We start from the raw sequence: 16595 nt of genomic DNA, 5'->3' as shown, positions 1-16595 counted from the left end.
ATGCATTGTAGCTGAGGGATGCTGGTATATAGTGATTCTACATCCAATGTGACCAAAATGTCATCGGGAGAAATCACAAGATTCTTGACATTTTTATCATGTGAGTTGTGTCTTGGACATATGACTTCATTTGGAGCACAAATGGTCTAAGAAAAGAATCCGTGTAGATAGACAAAGGTTCTAGCAATGAACCAATCGCAGCCACAATAGGACGGCCCGGTGGATCTGAAGTATTTTTATGGATCTTTGGAAGGCAGTATAGCGCAGGGATGATGGGATGACTGATGGTAAGGAATGACTTTTCTTCATCATCAATCCACCCTTCATTGAATGCATGAGCCAAAAGACTGGTGATTTCGCCTTGGATGATTTCAGTTGGATTGCCCCTTAGTTGTTTGTAAAATTTCTTCTTCTCCAATTGTCTCCTAATTTCAGTGTTGTACTTTTTTGTATCCCATAAAACAACCCCTCCGCCCTTATCCGCTGGCTTGATCACAAATGAGTCATTATTTTGCAAATTGGTGAGAGCCAATTGTTCTTCTTTTGAGAGGTTACTTCTGCATTTGTTTTTTGTTTTTATGAGAATTTTCATCTCTCGAAGCACTTTGTTTTCAAAACTAATGATTTCAGGCGAAACCATAGTGGACAGCGGTGTAAAGGAGGACGGGGGCTTTAAACCTGTTGTGTTTTTGGATGGTCTAATATCAGAATTTTTTTCCCGGAAAAAATACTTTAATCGTATAATACGAAAAAAATTCTGCATTTCAATTTCAGTTTCAAACAGGTTGGCACTGTTTGTAGGCACAAAAGAAAGACCCTTGCTTAAAAGGTCAATTTCAACAGGTGTTAGGCTGTGTTGGCTCAAATTGAAGATAGGGATTTTCAAAGGTGGAGTTACCAGGTTTGTGGTGGCGGTTGCCACTGGCGTGTGCGCATTCCATGGTTGCCTGGTTGTCACATCTTGCCTCTTTTTCCCCGTCCCTGAAAAAACTGGCCTCGTAAAGGATTTCCCCTTCTGTTGCTGGGGGCACCATTCACAGATCCCGAATCACTACTGTTGCTCGAATTTGAAAAAGACACACATTTTTTGTAAGGTCTTTGCCCATTTGTGCCCCGAGCATGGCCTTGATTGGCATTCATTGTTTGGAAGAAGCCGGGGACCAGGTATGGATAAGTGGTCTCCTCTTTGTAATTTGATATATCTTTTTTCAGTTTCCATATTTTTTTATCAAGAGTGAACGTCTTGAATTTCACCATTTCTTCGTGTATTTTTTCCAGTAGTGTTTTGGTCTCTGGAATAATGGATTCATCTAGAATCTTTTTCTCTAGGATGGCAAGTTCTTTTTTCTGTGTTTAAGCCTCCTCTTCTGCCGTCGAAATCACTAGAATCACCCAGTCCCTGGAGCACTTGTTGCCCACCCCACTGAAACCCACCATGAATTTTGGGTTGTCTAAGAGCACTCGAGGAATGTTTTTGACCTGTAGGCCTTCCGGGATAACTCCCGCCTTGAGGTATTCCACCATTAGTTGGCCGTGCGACTCAGTGCGAATAAGCTTCTTTTGTTTCTGGGTTAACAGGTCTAGATCATTGGTGGTTAGTGGGGGTGGTGCAGCAATAGCACCAGGTGTGGGTGCGTCTAGGATTGACATTCACAATTTAACGATGATGTAAGTGGTTCCGAAAAATCAATAGCTAAAAACAAAAATTTTGGTTTTATTTTTTAGCCCTTTTTCAAACTGTAAGTTTGCACAGTTGATGTTATCGAATTTGGTCTACACAGTCACCACCTTCGACGCCTTACACTGCTACAAAGTAATTGCCAGGTTAGTACCAATGGTTGCACGTGCACATCTATAGAGATCCTCTCTTTAGTTTTTAAAGGTGCCACTAACACGTTATCTTTGTGTTTTTGGTTTTTAGCTGCATCATTATGCATCTGTGTCCCTAAAAACTTATTGTCCTGAAGGCGGGTTCAGCACATGTCTCATGACAGATTAAGCCAGCCAGAGAATGTTTCCTCTTTTCAAACTACATCAGCTAATGCCCAGAAACACATTTCTCTGTGTCGACAGAGCCAAGGACCAATAAAATATAAACTGAGGATATATGCAATGTCAATACTACACCTATACTAACCTCACTCAACTGTTTTTTAAAAAATGATGACGGTTGCAGTTGTTGTTTTTTTCGACTAGAAAGATGGTGTTTTTTCACTAATTGTTTTTATGTTTTGTAAACAGAATGCATTACGTTTTTTTAACATGTTAGTTTTCTACGGATTAATTAAAATATGTTGATCTCTATTCTTTCCCTTGTCCTATTTGGATCATTTTGACCAATATGACTGTCAACACTTAGTGCAACCAGGTACACCTAGCATGTGTAGAGGCGGGTAGCTGTTTTCAGTGGCATTTTTGTTATATACTCTTACATTCGGTCCTCAGTCACACAGCCCCCTAAAAAAGAGGACTTTTCTAGCTCAACACGCTTGCTTTACCTTGTTTGTTCCCCTCCAGCCCCCCTTCCTCGCACCTCCGTCTGTACGCATGCATGACCTAAATGTACTAGGACTAGTTAGTTTGTCTGGCCTGTCACCCCCCCAAGCCCCTTTTCTGTTCCCCCTCCCTCGCTTGGTCGCAACTGTAACCCTTCATGCACTTGGTGAAATGCTGTCAGGTCTAGTATGCTAGTTTTTCTGTTAGATCATTTGAAACTTCAAGGCCTAAGAATGATTACTGTATTCCCTTATTCGCTTCCCACCTTGAATCACTTTGAAGCACTCCACCTGTGTATACGCGCTGTACAAATAAACAATTAAAATGCGCCAATGGGCATAATATAGAGACGTTTATTGGGCCAAAAGACCCCAACACAATGTGGAGACTCAGGAACCAATGGCTCTGAATGACGTGTATGGTAATGTCTCCAACTGTCAAAAGTACTGCACACGATCTCTCCAACTGTCAAAAGGACTGCACACGATGGCATTCCAAAATAGAACGTGAGAATGCCATCAGGCGTTAAATGCAATGCATAGATATGACAATCGGACAACTAAAAGTTGAGCCAAGTAGTTAAGCCTTTAGCTTCCACACAGGGGGTCTGCTATCTAACATTTAATAATGTTTCTCTATAATAAATGAATGGGCCGATTCAAAAAGAATCAGGCATCATAATATTTTTCACAGGCCTTATTCACAGAGGTGACGTGTCTTTCTAAGGGGAGCATTCCATTCTAAATGTCAAACTGGCTGGTTCTTTGGGCGGCCTTTTGTTCTCTGCGCAGTCACATTAACTGTTTTCTCACCGGAGTGGTGTATAAATAGCGTCTTTGTGAGGTGAGAAACGTGACACCTTCTTGATGCCTGAGCCCAGCCTGGGTGTTACAGCAGAGGACTCCAAGCCTGGCGCCGCCCACGTGAAGGAGGCTTTATTCCGCCAGGCAAGAAAGACATGCAGAACTAGATGGCAAAAGCAATCTAATCCATATGGGCTCCCTCCGCCCCCCATAATGACTTCTAGCGACGCTGCAGACGTGCCGGCTGACTAAGGTGCACCCTCGCCCCTTCAGAGGATTGGTCCAATCTGCCTTTCGACGAGATTCGGGACTGCAGCAGATCAGATGCCTCGCCGCCATCTTCCCCTAGAGGCGCCTGTCCCCTGCTTCGGGAACATTCGCCGTCGGGTACTTCATTCCTTTAAAAGGTAGACCACTGTACAGAAACCAAAATAAACGAATTACGGGTGGAAAGAAGACAATTACGAGAGCTATTAGAAATAGATACATTATTTGAAGAGTATAAAGCTTTGGGGGAGAAGTTTGCATCTTAAAGGAGAAAACGCCGGTTAGGTTAGGTGCTTTTTTGGCAGATAATGAGCGACGCGCATTGTCGCCGTGCTTTTCAGTCTTGGTAACTTGATATTCTCGGACCTTTTTGTTCAAGCGCAGCAGATACGTCAACCGTTTCCACTGCATCGCACAAGTGCAGGATGCCAGCATAAAAATACCCTTTCCTCGAAGGGAGTTTTAGACCAGCGCATATGGTATTACCAGTGTACCAGACGCTCCTTTCTCGGCATGTCGCAACCGAAGTGGCAGTCTTATTATGCAGGTTGCTGGCAGTGGGGTAGCCAGAATTGCCCAACAAGTAGGGCCTGAAGCTAATGCAGTTGCGCCCCCTGCAGTGACATTAACATTTGTAAATGCCCACACAGTGCAGCTGAGAGGGCATTTACAGATTTTGGGTGGGCTTTGCCCGCTCAGGCCCTACCCTGTCTACGCCTCTGGTTGCTGGAAGGCTATGAGTAATGGGTCAGGCGATTTGGGGGGATGCTACACTCTACACAGAGGGGCTGAACCTCTACTGAGGCTGCTTTTTACCTCTGGCCTGTATAGGTTAACTGGATTGTGCGCTGGCCAGGAATGTGCCTATGCGTGGTGCAAGGTATTTTTTTTATGATGTGTCTCATAAATAATGGGCCACTGTTTCCATCCTTGCCAATTATCAACACACTAGTGTAAGCGCCCGTGTACACAGACCAAAGTGCAGGTTTTCATTGACACAGTAGGACCTACTACATTTCCTAAGGCAACAGCTCCCTCTAGCAGTGACAACAGGTGAAGCTATGAGAATTGGTATTGTCTCTGTATCCTACACCAACAGCTCCCACTAGTGGTAAAAACACACAAAGCTACTACATCAAACAAACATAAATCTAGCCTTTTATTATATTGTTAGATGTTCCCTGGTGAGGCATGAATGTTGTTAACTATGGATCCTCTACAGGCCGATCCCCAGTCAAACACCTGTCGCTCCTATTCCCAGTCACACTCCAATTCATCCCACCTCCGTTCTACCAAGTTTTAAAAGGACCCCTCTGAAAAGTTACAATTGTTACCAAATTCAGAATGACACTTGGAGCATTGTGCTACTACTGCAATACTCTCGTCACTGGCACATCGGCACACAACATCCATAAGCTCCCAGCGATCCAGAACAATCCCATCCGGCCGGCACTTAACATCCCAAAAAGAGAGCACATCACAGAGGCAAGAAGAAACACCCACTGGCTGCCAATCAAGAAAGGATTATCTTCAAAACGTTATCCATCACACACATATGCATTTCCAGCTCCGCCCCACCATGCATATCTCAAAGATTCTCCAAAGCCCAATCCTCCAGACCTGTGAGACTTGCCTACACCCACAGTTTGGTCCAATCCAAATACAAACAAGCAAAAGGGTAGGTCCTAGTTTCCCATCCGTGGCAGCCAACCAATGTAACGCTCTCCTACCATAATTAAGAGCGGAACAATGTTACTGGGCCTTCAGAAAGGCACTAAAAACCTGGCTGTTCACCTAAGCCACCTTACTCTTGGCAGTTAAACTGAGCCACCTGACTCTTGGCTGGTCAACTGAGCAACCCGAATCTTGGCTCTTCAACTGAGCCACCTAAGTCTTAGCTGTTCAACTGAGCCACCTGACTCTTGTCTATGTTTGCTCTGTCCTTTCATTATTGAGGTGTAACTTGTTGTAACAGCGCCTTGATGCCTAAGGGGTTTGTCCGCTTAAGAAATGTAATAAATACAAATAACATTGTAATGGATGCAAGCAAGCAAGGTTTTAAACGACCCTTAAAGGGGTTCAACATTTTTGTTTGGAAGATGTACCCTCAGTGGTAGCGGCTCATCCAAAATTGGTGGTGCGACCATGTGGAATTCTCTCCAGGTAATGCGCCATCTAACACAAGATCACTTTAAATTCCAGAAGCTTTTGAAAACTTTCCCACAGTGCACTTTAACTCTCATGGCCCCTTTGTTGCCAATTAAAAAAAATATTAGAGTTGAACCACCCGCATAGGGGCAACGCACTGTGAATAAATAGAGGAATACCCAGTATTCCCTGAAGATTTCCAAACGTGAACAGGGAAAAGTTGACGCATAATCGTTCTGTTAAGAAGCAATGTGAAACCCTTTTCATCCCAATAATACCATTTTATTTATTTATTTCAATTTATAAAGCGCACAACGGCCCTGAGGCATCGTGGCGCTGTTACAGAATATTCACTTCGATACAGATTACATAAAGCAGACTCATCAGAGTGCGTTACAGATGTTCAACAACAATCATACAGTATGCGTGTTCCATGGTCACAGGGAAACATGGTAGGAAGGGGTGCTGGATGTACCATCTTGGAGTAGGCGGGGCATATGTGAACCACTATAGTTATTCCTGTGGATGCCTGCATATAACCCTATTCTCGCCTTGGAGCCCAGGCAAATGCTGTAATTGTTTACATGCAGAAATTGGTCATGGCCACATACAAGCTGATACATTCTCCTGCATTGCCAGTTTCAATTTGCCTAGCTACTTTATCTGTATCCCAGTCAGATGAACCACTGCATAGCCTGATTTGAGTTGCATAGACAGTTATCTAATTAATCGTTACACATCCAGCCAGATTTACATTTATATATACACTTCTTGTGTTCAGCCATACTTATCTGGGACCAACTCAGAACTAGCCACGATCATTGTTGCATTTCTACTTATTTGCTGCATTCTCATACGACTTAATTGCATAAGAAGTCTTTTTTTTCATCGCAAGATCCACTCGTCGCACAGTCAGATTTGGGGGATTGTAGCCAGACTGAACCTATCACAGCCAAACAGTTGTTTGGGTAGCTAGATCTGTTAATACTGTCTCTCGCACAGCCGAAATATATGTTGATTAGCCAGGTTACATTAGCTAAATGTACTGATTGAAGAACTCAGCATAACTGAGGCCTAGCCAAACGCATTCGCGTTAACCAGATCTGCTCGTTGCATAACCAGGTTAACTGTGACCTTGCTAGACTTATTTTACGTTGACCAGATATTTTTTACACATCATTCAAACCGATTGCTGCAGAGCCAACATATTTGTGCATCATTCAGATCTTTCCGCGACACACCCAGGCCGACCTATTTTGCAGAATCTAGGTCTCTCAGTTCCAACCATGACCCATTTGCTGCAGAGCCAGACTCCTCCTGGTTTGAGCAAGATTTAGCTGTCATGCAATTGGATTCACTCTGATTCATTCAGATTCACTCGTGGCATGTTCAGAACCTCAGGCAGCGCTCCGGGGGGCTTGCATATCTTAGCACTGCCCCTATCCTGCCACTAGCCCAGCACCTGAACTTTGGTGGATTTGTTTGACATTTTGATCTTAATATTGTAAAACGTATCTATTTCTATGTTGATTGGTAAAGGTTAATTTTTAACCAGATAACAATAATAATTAATTTTTTTAAGTGATTATTTACATAATGGAGCTGGTCGAAATTGTTTAAGTTGACAGTTTGCTATTTACCTAGAAGCATTATTTCAATTATGTTTTTAATCACATTTGTAACTCCTGAATTGAATGAAAAAAATGGGTCCAGGGTCTATGTTGTTTAGAAGAATATTCATAAAGTTCTTAAGCACTGACCATTTGGCTGAAATAGCCTGGATAGTAGGGGTACTATTTACACAATTTAGAAGCACTCTTGCCCCGCAAGTCCCGTGCAGCACATCACGCCCCCCCCAGGGGTCCCGTACCCCTTATTTTAGACGGATATAGCACAAGCGAGTCATAACGCAAGTATTACTCGCACCAAAGGGGAAACCGTTTTTCTGCATTCCTGTCCCATTGACACATCAGCAGATGGGACTCCACGTTTCTATGTTACAGAGTGAAGCTGAAAGGGCGCTTTCTTGGCTGCTCCCTTTTGGGTATTTGTAATTATGGCTTTGTGCATAGCCTGCCTTAACCTCGCGGGTTTAAATATTAACCAATGCCTACACAACATGGCCGATAAGCGTGGGGACATTTGCATCGTTTGGATGAAATGTTATGCAAGCTAAACCCACTGATTGGTTGGGCGCCCCTCAAACAGCCCCTGCCAGGTGATTTCTCTGGCTGTATGCTAGAACCTTGGGGTGCCTTTAAGGCCCGTGTTTTGGACATACAGAGCCCCGCCGTTAAAAACGTACCCATTGCATAACCTTGCAGAGAGCGTGATGCAAGGTGTTGCAAGAGTCAAGCGCGGGATGATCTTTGCACCCGCTGAAGTGGAGAACGGTCATAAAACTTAACTCAATGACATATCCCAAAGCTGTCCCTAAGTAGTTACCCATTCACCCAACTTGTTTAGCCCTCCTTACCTTTGCGGACTATCTCCCATTTCTGTGGGGCGGCACCCAAGTGGACTGAACCGGACTATACCAAAGAGTCCCTTATTTAAATATACTGTGGGTTCTCCATTTAATGTAAGTGTCACATATTTTCCTCTCTATACTACTAACCTTTTAACTTCTTTCCAGAATATCAACCTGTGTTTGCGCGCATACTATGCACATGACTAGACATTCTCAATCGTCATGCGTGCACACGCACTTGTGAACAGGCAAAGTGTCGGTTAATGGCTCCTATTACTTGCAGAGCTGTTTATGAACGTGTGCTGTTGTGTGCTTATCATTTCAGGGTTTTAATCATGTACTAATTAATACACGCAGTCTGTTTAGTACGTCAGATCGTCTGTGCTAAGGTCAGACCTATAGCTATCTAAGGTCCCAATTCAGAGGTCTTATGTAAAATTAGAAAAGTGCTGTTCTGCATAGGAGCAACACTTTTCCTAAAAGCACAATTTTCAGTAAAAGAAAGATTGTGGTTTACTAACATCAAAGCCTCAGATCTTGCGTGACCCTGTGTTACTGCCTGACAACGGCCTTAGTGACGGTCATTAATGCAGGAAACAGCACAAGGGCATTCTCCTTTTTATTAGAAAAAATGAGTTAAAATATTGCACCGAACTGGGGTCTTTGGACAGCTACTGCTAATGAAAGTCTTGTGTAAGGTATATAGCATTTCCTGGAAGGCACAACTTTTCGGTTTTACTGAAAGGGTCAGTGAACGTTTAAAGCAGTGGTCTTCAAACGTTTTTGCCCGGACCCCCCCAAAATGCCAAATTGACAGTATGTATTGCGCACCGTCACCGCACCCTACTCCCAGTATAGTCCCTGGGCTCCCCCCATCCCTTTCCTAACACAGTCCGAGGGCCAGTGGCGGCTGGTGAATTATTTAAGTGGAGGGGCATAACTATTTCCCCCAAAAACTCAAACAGTAATCCAACCCCTGTGCTATGTGAGGGGGAGGTCCCCCCTCACTGCCAGGGAGCTGGATTACCGTCAGTTTACATCGGCATGCGTAAAGCACGCCGACGTGATAGTGAAAGTAATTTTCACCGCAGCATTCATTTCGGGCTGCTGCAGTGAAAATGAAAGGTGAGTCTCCACCTTTCTCCCCTTCAATCTCCGGCTGTATTTCAAGCCGGAGATCGAGGGAGGTATTGTTGGAAAGGGGAGATTCTCCCCTTTCCAACGACACCTTTTGTGAAGCATTGCTGGACGCGGATAGGGCGCAGATCGCTCGATCCGCGCCCAGCAATGCCCATTAGACACCAGGGATGTCTTTGAATGCGGGGTGGAGGTGGGGGCTGCTTACAGTAAGCAGCCGTCTCTCCACCCAGCCCCCAAAGCATGGGGGCACATATGTGCAGATCCTGGGGGCAGATGGCTGATCATCTGCCCCCAGGGAAGGGGACAAAAAAAAGAAAAAAAAGGGAGATTTGGGTGAGAGTGAGGGGGGCCACTAGCCACCAGGGATTTATTTGACAGAAAAGGGGTGTGGCCCTCTCCCCCTCATCCCAAGGGGAAATGGGAGCACCCCTTGTAGCCCTCCCTGGGGGCAGATAGCTGCTCATAGGAAGGGGCATCTGACCCCAGGAAGGGCTCCACAAGGTATACCTCACGCAGCTATTTGTAGGAGGCCTGCATGAAGTGCCCCCACCAACCATTTAGGGTGAGGGGGGAGAGGGCCACCAAAAATTGTGGGACAGGCCCCCCAGTGGGTGGGGCAGTAAGGTTTGTGCACCCTGGGGCCAGATTGGCACACCAATGTGCCCCTCTGGGCCAAGGGGAGTTGGGTTACCAAAGGAAAAAAGTGAAAATGGTGGAAAGCATTTTAGGGGGGCTGTGGGGCAACCCAAAGCGACAGGGAATTTTCTAATGGGACAGGGCCGTGACCCCCTCCACCCACCCGTAATGGAGTGGGGCCATGTCATGCAGCCCTCTCTGGGTCCAGATATCTGCTCCTAGGAAGGGACATCTGAGCCCAGGGAGGAGTGCAGGACAGCCTCCCCTTATCTGCCCCCAGGGAGGGCTACATGAGATGCGCCGCCCCTCCAATTGGTTTGGGGGTGGAGAGGTGCAGCCCCCTTCCCATTACAAAATTCCCCAGCAGTGTAGGGTGCCCCTCAGCGCCCCCTAAAGTGCAGCCTGCCATTTTCAATTTTTTTCTTTGTTTACCAAACTTGCCTTGGTGCAGAGGGGCACATTGGTGTGCAATCTGTCCCCAGGGTGCCCAAACCTTACTGCCCCACCCACTGGGGGGGCCTGTCCCACAATTGTTGGTGGTCTCAGCCCCTCACCCCAAATGGGTGACAGGGGCACCTCATGCAGGCCTCCCTGGGGGCAGATATCTGCCCGTAAGAAGGGGCAAATGGGTTTTCACTGGGGGGTGGGTGAGTTTCAGTAGACCACCAGGGATGGCTTGCAAGGGGGGGCATGCTTGAAAAGTATTGATTTGTTTTTGCTGGTGTGACCGTAGGTAACACGTGTTTTTTGTTTTGTTTACAGCTTTTTGTACGCGAGCAGCTGCAACGTTATACGAGTACTGTTTTTTATTATTCTATGGTTAGGTCCCACTGTCAGTGGGTGGGTGAGACTGGGGCTGGATTGTTGGTGGTGTGGGTGGGAATGTGCCCTCTGGGCAGATATGTTGGTGGGCTGGGACACAATTGCAGGGGCAGGCCACAAATTGCTCCCCATGCCAGCAGAACATTGGTGTTTCCCTGGGAGCGGATCCTTCCCATGTGGGTTGTCCGTCTGCAAGCCCAGGCTCCACCTCTGGCTGTGCTATGTTACAGATGTTACCTCAGGGGAGGAATGGGGATCCTGCCGGGGCTCCCTGGAGCTGCTGCTGTGCTTAGGGGACGGTACACCCACATGGTACATGGATGTCCAAGGTCAGGACATCACCTCCAACCGTCCTGGAGTTGCTGCTGGGCTGCATTACAGCTTTACCCTTTGGGAGGTATTGGCAAACTGCCGGGACTCCCTGGTGGGGAGAAGCTGTAGCGCAGGGCAGCCAGGGCTCCAGCAAAGTCGGCGGTAATATCCCTGGCCTTGGGCACCCTTCTCCCATGTGGGTCTTTGCCGGGGGTTCTGGGTAATAAATTCAGGGCCGATTTGCGTAAGTCAGACCTCTGTGGATTTCCACGGGTGTCCTCTTTTGGGAAATGCATGGGGTTCCCGGCAACATGACCTACCTTCCTGCGTCCCCACAGGTGTCCTGACGAAAACAGTACCTCACATGTGTGGGTGCACCTACCGGGGCGCAAAAGGAAAAGGGTAACCCACTTGTAACCCCAATCCTTTCGGCACAACACATTTTGTTCATGTGGGCAACGTACAGATTAGGGTCGAGGGTGTCGAAGCCAGCAAGGAAAACAGGGAACCCCATGCATTTCCCAAAAGAGGAGACCCGTGGGAATGCACAGAGATCTGACGTGCGCGAAGCGGCCCAGAATGTATTACCCAGAACCCCAGACAAAATGAACATTGTGTCTTTTCCCCACCAAATATCACACTTTGGTGGGGATTGTGGCTAATAAATACTGGGGCAATTTGTCCACGGGTGTCCTCAGAATTCCTGAAATGATGAAAGACTTAGGGTTACCTGTGTTTTAGGCTTTCCCCCTTGGTGTCCTGGGTGGTGCACCCATACATGTGAGGTACCGTTTTCATAGGGACACCTGTGGGAACGCAGCACGGTAGGCTATGTGTTGTTGGCGGTGTGTTTCGGTGGGTGAGCCGAGTGAAATGTGCGGAAAATTCTTTTTTTTGGTCACATTACAGACTTTGCTGGGTTTTCTGGGTAATAAATTCTGGGCTGATTTACGCAAGTCAGACCTCTGTGGATTCCCATGGGTGTCCTCTTTTCGGAAATGCATGGGGTTCCCTGTTTTCCTTGGTAGCTTGGACACCCGAGGCCCATATCTGTATGGTTTGCCCGTCTGGAAAAATTGTGAAATTCAGCTGTCTGAAAAGACTTCGGGTTGGGGGTGTTTTCGGCTTTCCCCTTGGCGCCCAGGTAGGTGCACCCACACATGTGAGGTACTGTTTTCATCGGGACACCTGTGGGAACGCAGGACGGTAGGCCATGTGTTGTTTGCGTCATGTTTCGTTTGGTGAGCTAAGTGAAATGTGTGGAAAATTGGTATTTTTGGTCACATTTCGGACTTTGCTGGGGTTTCTGGGTAATACATTCTGGGCTGATTTGCACAAGTGAGACCTCTGCGGATTCCCATGGGTGTCCTCTTTTTGCAAATGTATGGGGTTCCCTGTTTTCCTTGGTGGCTTGGACACCCGAGTCCCATATCTGTATGGTATGCCCGTAAGGAAAAATCGTGAAATTCAGCTGTCTGAAAAGACTTGGGGTTCGGGGTGTTTTCGGCTTTCCCCTTGGCGCCCAGGTAGGTGCACCCACACATGTGAGGTACCGTTTTCATCGGGACACCTGTGGGAACGCAGGACGGTAGGCCATGTGTTGTTGGCGGCATGTTTCGGTTGGTGAGCCAAGTGAAATCTGCAGAAAATTGGTACTTTTGGTCACATTTCGGACTTTGCTGGGGTTTCTGGGTAATACATTCTGGGCCGATTTGCGCAAGTCAGACCTCTGCGGATTTCCATGGGTGTCCTCTTTTCGGAAATGTATGGGGTTCCCTGTTTTCCTTGGTGGCCTGGACACCCGAGGCCCATATCTGTATGGTATGCCTGTATGGAAAAATCGTGAAATTCAGCTGTCTGAAAAGACTTGGGGTTCGGGGTGTTTTTGGCTTTCCCCATGGTGCCCAGGTAGGTGCATCCAGACATGTGAGGTACCATTTTCATCGGGACACCTGTCGGAATGCAGGACGGTAGGCCATGTGTTGTTGACGGCGTGTTTCCGTGGGTTTAGCAAAACAAAAGAGGTGATGGCTGGAAGGTTTAGAATGAATCTTAACCTCTGGCATTGCTCTTGGCAACCCTCCAGACCATCGTTCTTCACCTGCCAAGCCATTACAGAAGGGGAAAGACCATATGCAAATCAGGCTTGGCCCCACCCACAAAGGGGTAGTCCAGCCCGAACTGCTAGGTCACATCCCTTCTGCACGAGACCGCGAGCATCCCCAGACATGTATCAGCTTTGTTGGGCGTCATCAGTGAGGAGTAGCTTGAGTCTCTAGGCCCAGCAGGCACGGGACCCACGTCTGGGCATGCCCGTCCCACTCAGGGTGACAATAGCAAAACAAAAGAGGTGATGGCTGGAAGGTTTAGAATGAATCTTAACCTCTGGCATTGCTCTGGGCAACCCTCCAGACCATCGTTCTTCGCCTGCCAAGCCATTACAGAAGGGGAAAGACCATATGCAAATCAGGCTTGGCCCCACCCCCAAAGGGGTAGTCCAGCCCGAACTTCTAGGTCACATCCCTTCTGCACGAGACCACAAGCATCCCCAGACATGTTTCAGCCTTGTTGGGCGTCATCATTGAGGAGTAGCTTGGGTCTCTAGTCCCAGCAGGCACGGGACCCACGTCTGGGCATGCCCGTCCCACTCGGGGTGACAATAGCAAAACAAATGAGGTGATGGCTGGAAGGTTGAGAATGAACCTTAACCTCTGGCATTGCTCTGGGCAACCCTCCAGACCATCGTTCTTCGCCTGCCAAGCCATTACAGAAGGAGAAAGACCATATGCAAATCAGGCTTGGCCCCACCCCCAAAGGGGTAGACCAGCCCGAACGGCTAGGTCACATCCCTTCTGCACAAGACCACATGCATCCCCAGACATGTTTCAGCCTTGTTGGGCGTCATCAGTGAGGAGTAGCTTGGGTCTCTAGGCCCAGCAGGCACGGGACCCACGTCTCGGCATGCCAGTCCCACTCGGGGTGACAATAGAAAAACAAAAGAGGTGATGGCTGGAAGGTTTAGAATGAATCTTAACCTCTGGCATTGCTGTTGGTGGCGGCAGCTGACTGATTTGCACATGGCTGGACCCCTTTTGCAATGGCGCAGACGGGCTAAAAAACGGGGGTGTGGAAGGTTGCCCAGAGCAGTTGCCAGTGGTTCAGATTCATTCGAAACCTTCCACCCATCACTTTTGTGGTCACAGTTTGTCTCTCCATGTGGGAGAGGGTATGCCCAGATGTGGGTCCCTTGCTCGCTGTGCCATAGGGAACCAGGCTGCACCTCACTGAGGAGGTCCAACAAGGCCGAAACATGTCTGGGGTTGCTTGGTTTTCTGTGCAGAGGGGACCTGGCCTAGCGGTTCGGGCTGGGCTGCTACTAATTGGTGGCGGCAGCTGACTGATTTGCACATGGCTGGACCCCTTTTGCAATGGTGCAGACGGGCTAAAAAACGGTGGTGTGGAAGGTTGCCCAAAGCAATTGCCAGTGGTTCAGATTCATTCGAAACCTTCCACCCATCACTTTTGTGGTCACAGTGTTTTGGTGGGTGAGCAGAGTGAAATGTGCGGAAAATTGTTTTTTTGGCCACATTTCGGACGCAGAAAGGTATGACATTTGTTGTGTTTGTGTGGTTTTCATAACGTTTCGACCCATTTGCTGGTGCCCTTTGTCACACAACCCTTTAATTTCCCAAATGTGCCCTACATTTAGTCGCTGCTGTAGGCACCATACAATTTTGTAATACACTTTTGTAACCTGCACAAGTCACCAACCCCTGAAAAGGTCTGCCTGTGCTCTTTCAAAAATGGTATGCTTCCCGTTCCTCACTACATTGGTTTTCCTGATTTACACATGCTAAGTACGTCTGTTCAGGCCGTAAGCATAAAACTTCTGTGTACCATGGCTCAGTGTTTGGCTTGTAGTATTGATTGTTTTGTGAAACACTACAAAAAATGTGTGCTTTCCTAACTGAGAGAGTCGGGGGAATGTAGCGGAGCATTGTTTTTCTCAAAATTCATAGAAGCCATTGCTGTACCAAGCCAACCATGTCCACCACATACCTTTTTTTCTGTCATTTTCCCGCTTTTCCCCCAAACGATGGCATTTGTCTACTTTTCAGAAATGTATGCCTTTCTGTCCTCCAATTCGGCTTTCCTACCCTTTTGTTCGATTTCGTCCATGTATGTCCAATTGGCAAAAATTGCCAAAATTGCCTACCTCTCACAAAACGCTTGATAACCACATCAAAATAATTTCTTTTTGTTTTCACTCAACCCGTTCTTGAAAGCTAGGAAATTGGGGAATTCAGCACAGCAAGCCATTTGTTCCTAGCTCTTACAAGGATAAAACTACAGGCTTCTTTGTACATCATTTTATTGGCATTTATTTTTAAAACCCCAAACTTTCACACTTTTTGGTTATTTTTCTCACCCCCCTACAGCAACCTAGGATTCCTGGGTGGCGTTACTGCCGCCTACATGTGGGATAAAACGGGGCCAAATTTGGCCAAGGTATCTCATGTAACTGAAGAGTTACAAGGCATTCAATGGTGACATACCGAAATCACCAAACAAAGCCTTGGCACTGGGGAGGAAAACCCATGGCACTTAAAGGGTTAAAAGCTGCAAACTGGACCAAATTGTGGTCTCCCGTCACGTGAGCCAAGGATGGAAATAGAGCTTGAACTTGAAGTCCCAGAAACGATAGTGAGTGCCCTCACTCTCGTGTATTCACAAAGACAAGGATATTCTGCAAGACCAAGTACAAAGACAATTTCATGGCAGAATGCATGGGCGATGAGAGAAGTCGGGCTAATTGGGTGGTCAGGTAGCTTCATGTCCTACCTCCCTGCACCTGGGTCTTGGCTTACATGCTGCTTAATGAACAGAATGTTCCAGACGTTGGACAAGCGTGCCAACCAATTATATTGGTCCATATAATGAAGGACCTTATAGTGTGAAGACCAATGAGAAAGTGAGTATCTAATGTTTCTGAAATTACATGTTTTTTAGAGGTAGGCATAAGTTGTCCACCTGAAAATAGACAACCAATAACAATCCTAGCTTCTATAGAAAAGTATATTTAGATGTCTCCCTTAAGCAATCCCGACACTGATAGGTTTTTTCACTATTGCCACGTAGTATGATGTCAGTCAGGCGTATTTTTCATATAAAAACCATATTTTGTGTAGAGATCATTGAGAGACTGAGCATGCGTCCTGTCCCCTCCCTTTTTTAGATAATTGTTAATAAAACAGTACTTTGCCATCTTCCTGAGTTGATTCCATTATTTGGACTCAGAGTTATTCTGGTGTGATCCCATCCATTACATATACACATTCCTAAGGGCCATACGCTCGGTATGCTGGCAGTTCCTTTGCGCAACTGGCTCTAATCTCGGAAAGGGATCCACTCAGTGGTAGGAGACTGCTTTCATGAGTAGACCACTGCCACCTGGTAGGCCTGCTCTGACTGTGTCCTGGCAGCTTTAGTCATCCAGGCTC

At 46.8% G+C, this 16595-nt stretch overlaps 1 protein-coding gene across 5 annotated transcripts in view; it reads left to right on the top strand.

Moving 5' to 3' along the window:
- DDO (D-aspartate oxidase) overlaps positions 1-16595 on the top strand; it is a 364955-nt gene that overhangs the window by 132282 nt on the left and 216078 nt on the right. The window contains exon 1 of one of the 5 annotated variants that reach the window (XM_069607758.1): positions 3394-3706. The exons of 3 other annotated variants lie outside the window; for them this stretch is intronic. The gene's annotated coding sequence lies outside the window, so the exon portion shown is untranslated. Of the gene's footprint in view, positions 1-3393; positions 3707-16595 lie in introns of those variants that run through there. One more of the 5 variants, XM_069607759.1, reaches the window with a different exon arrangement.

Source organism: Ambystoma mexicanum, chromosome 4q, assembly GCF_040938575.1.
Source record: "Ambystoma mexicanum isolate Mex_15411 chromosome 4q, UKY_AmexF1_1, whole genome shotgun sequence".
Classification (NCBI taxonomy): domain Eukaryota; kingdom Metazoa; phylum Chordata; class Amphibia; order Caudata; family Ambystomatidae; genus Ambystoma; species Ambystoma mexicanum.
Note: the sequence above shows the minus strand (reverse complement) of the source record. Positions and strands in the feature narration are given on the sequence as shown.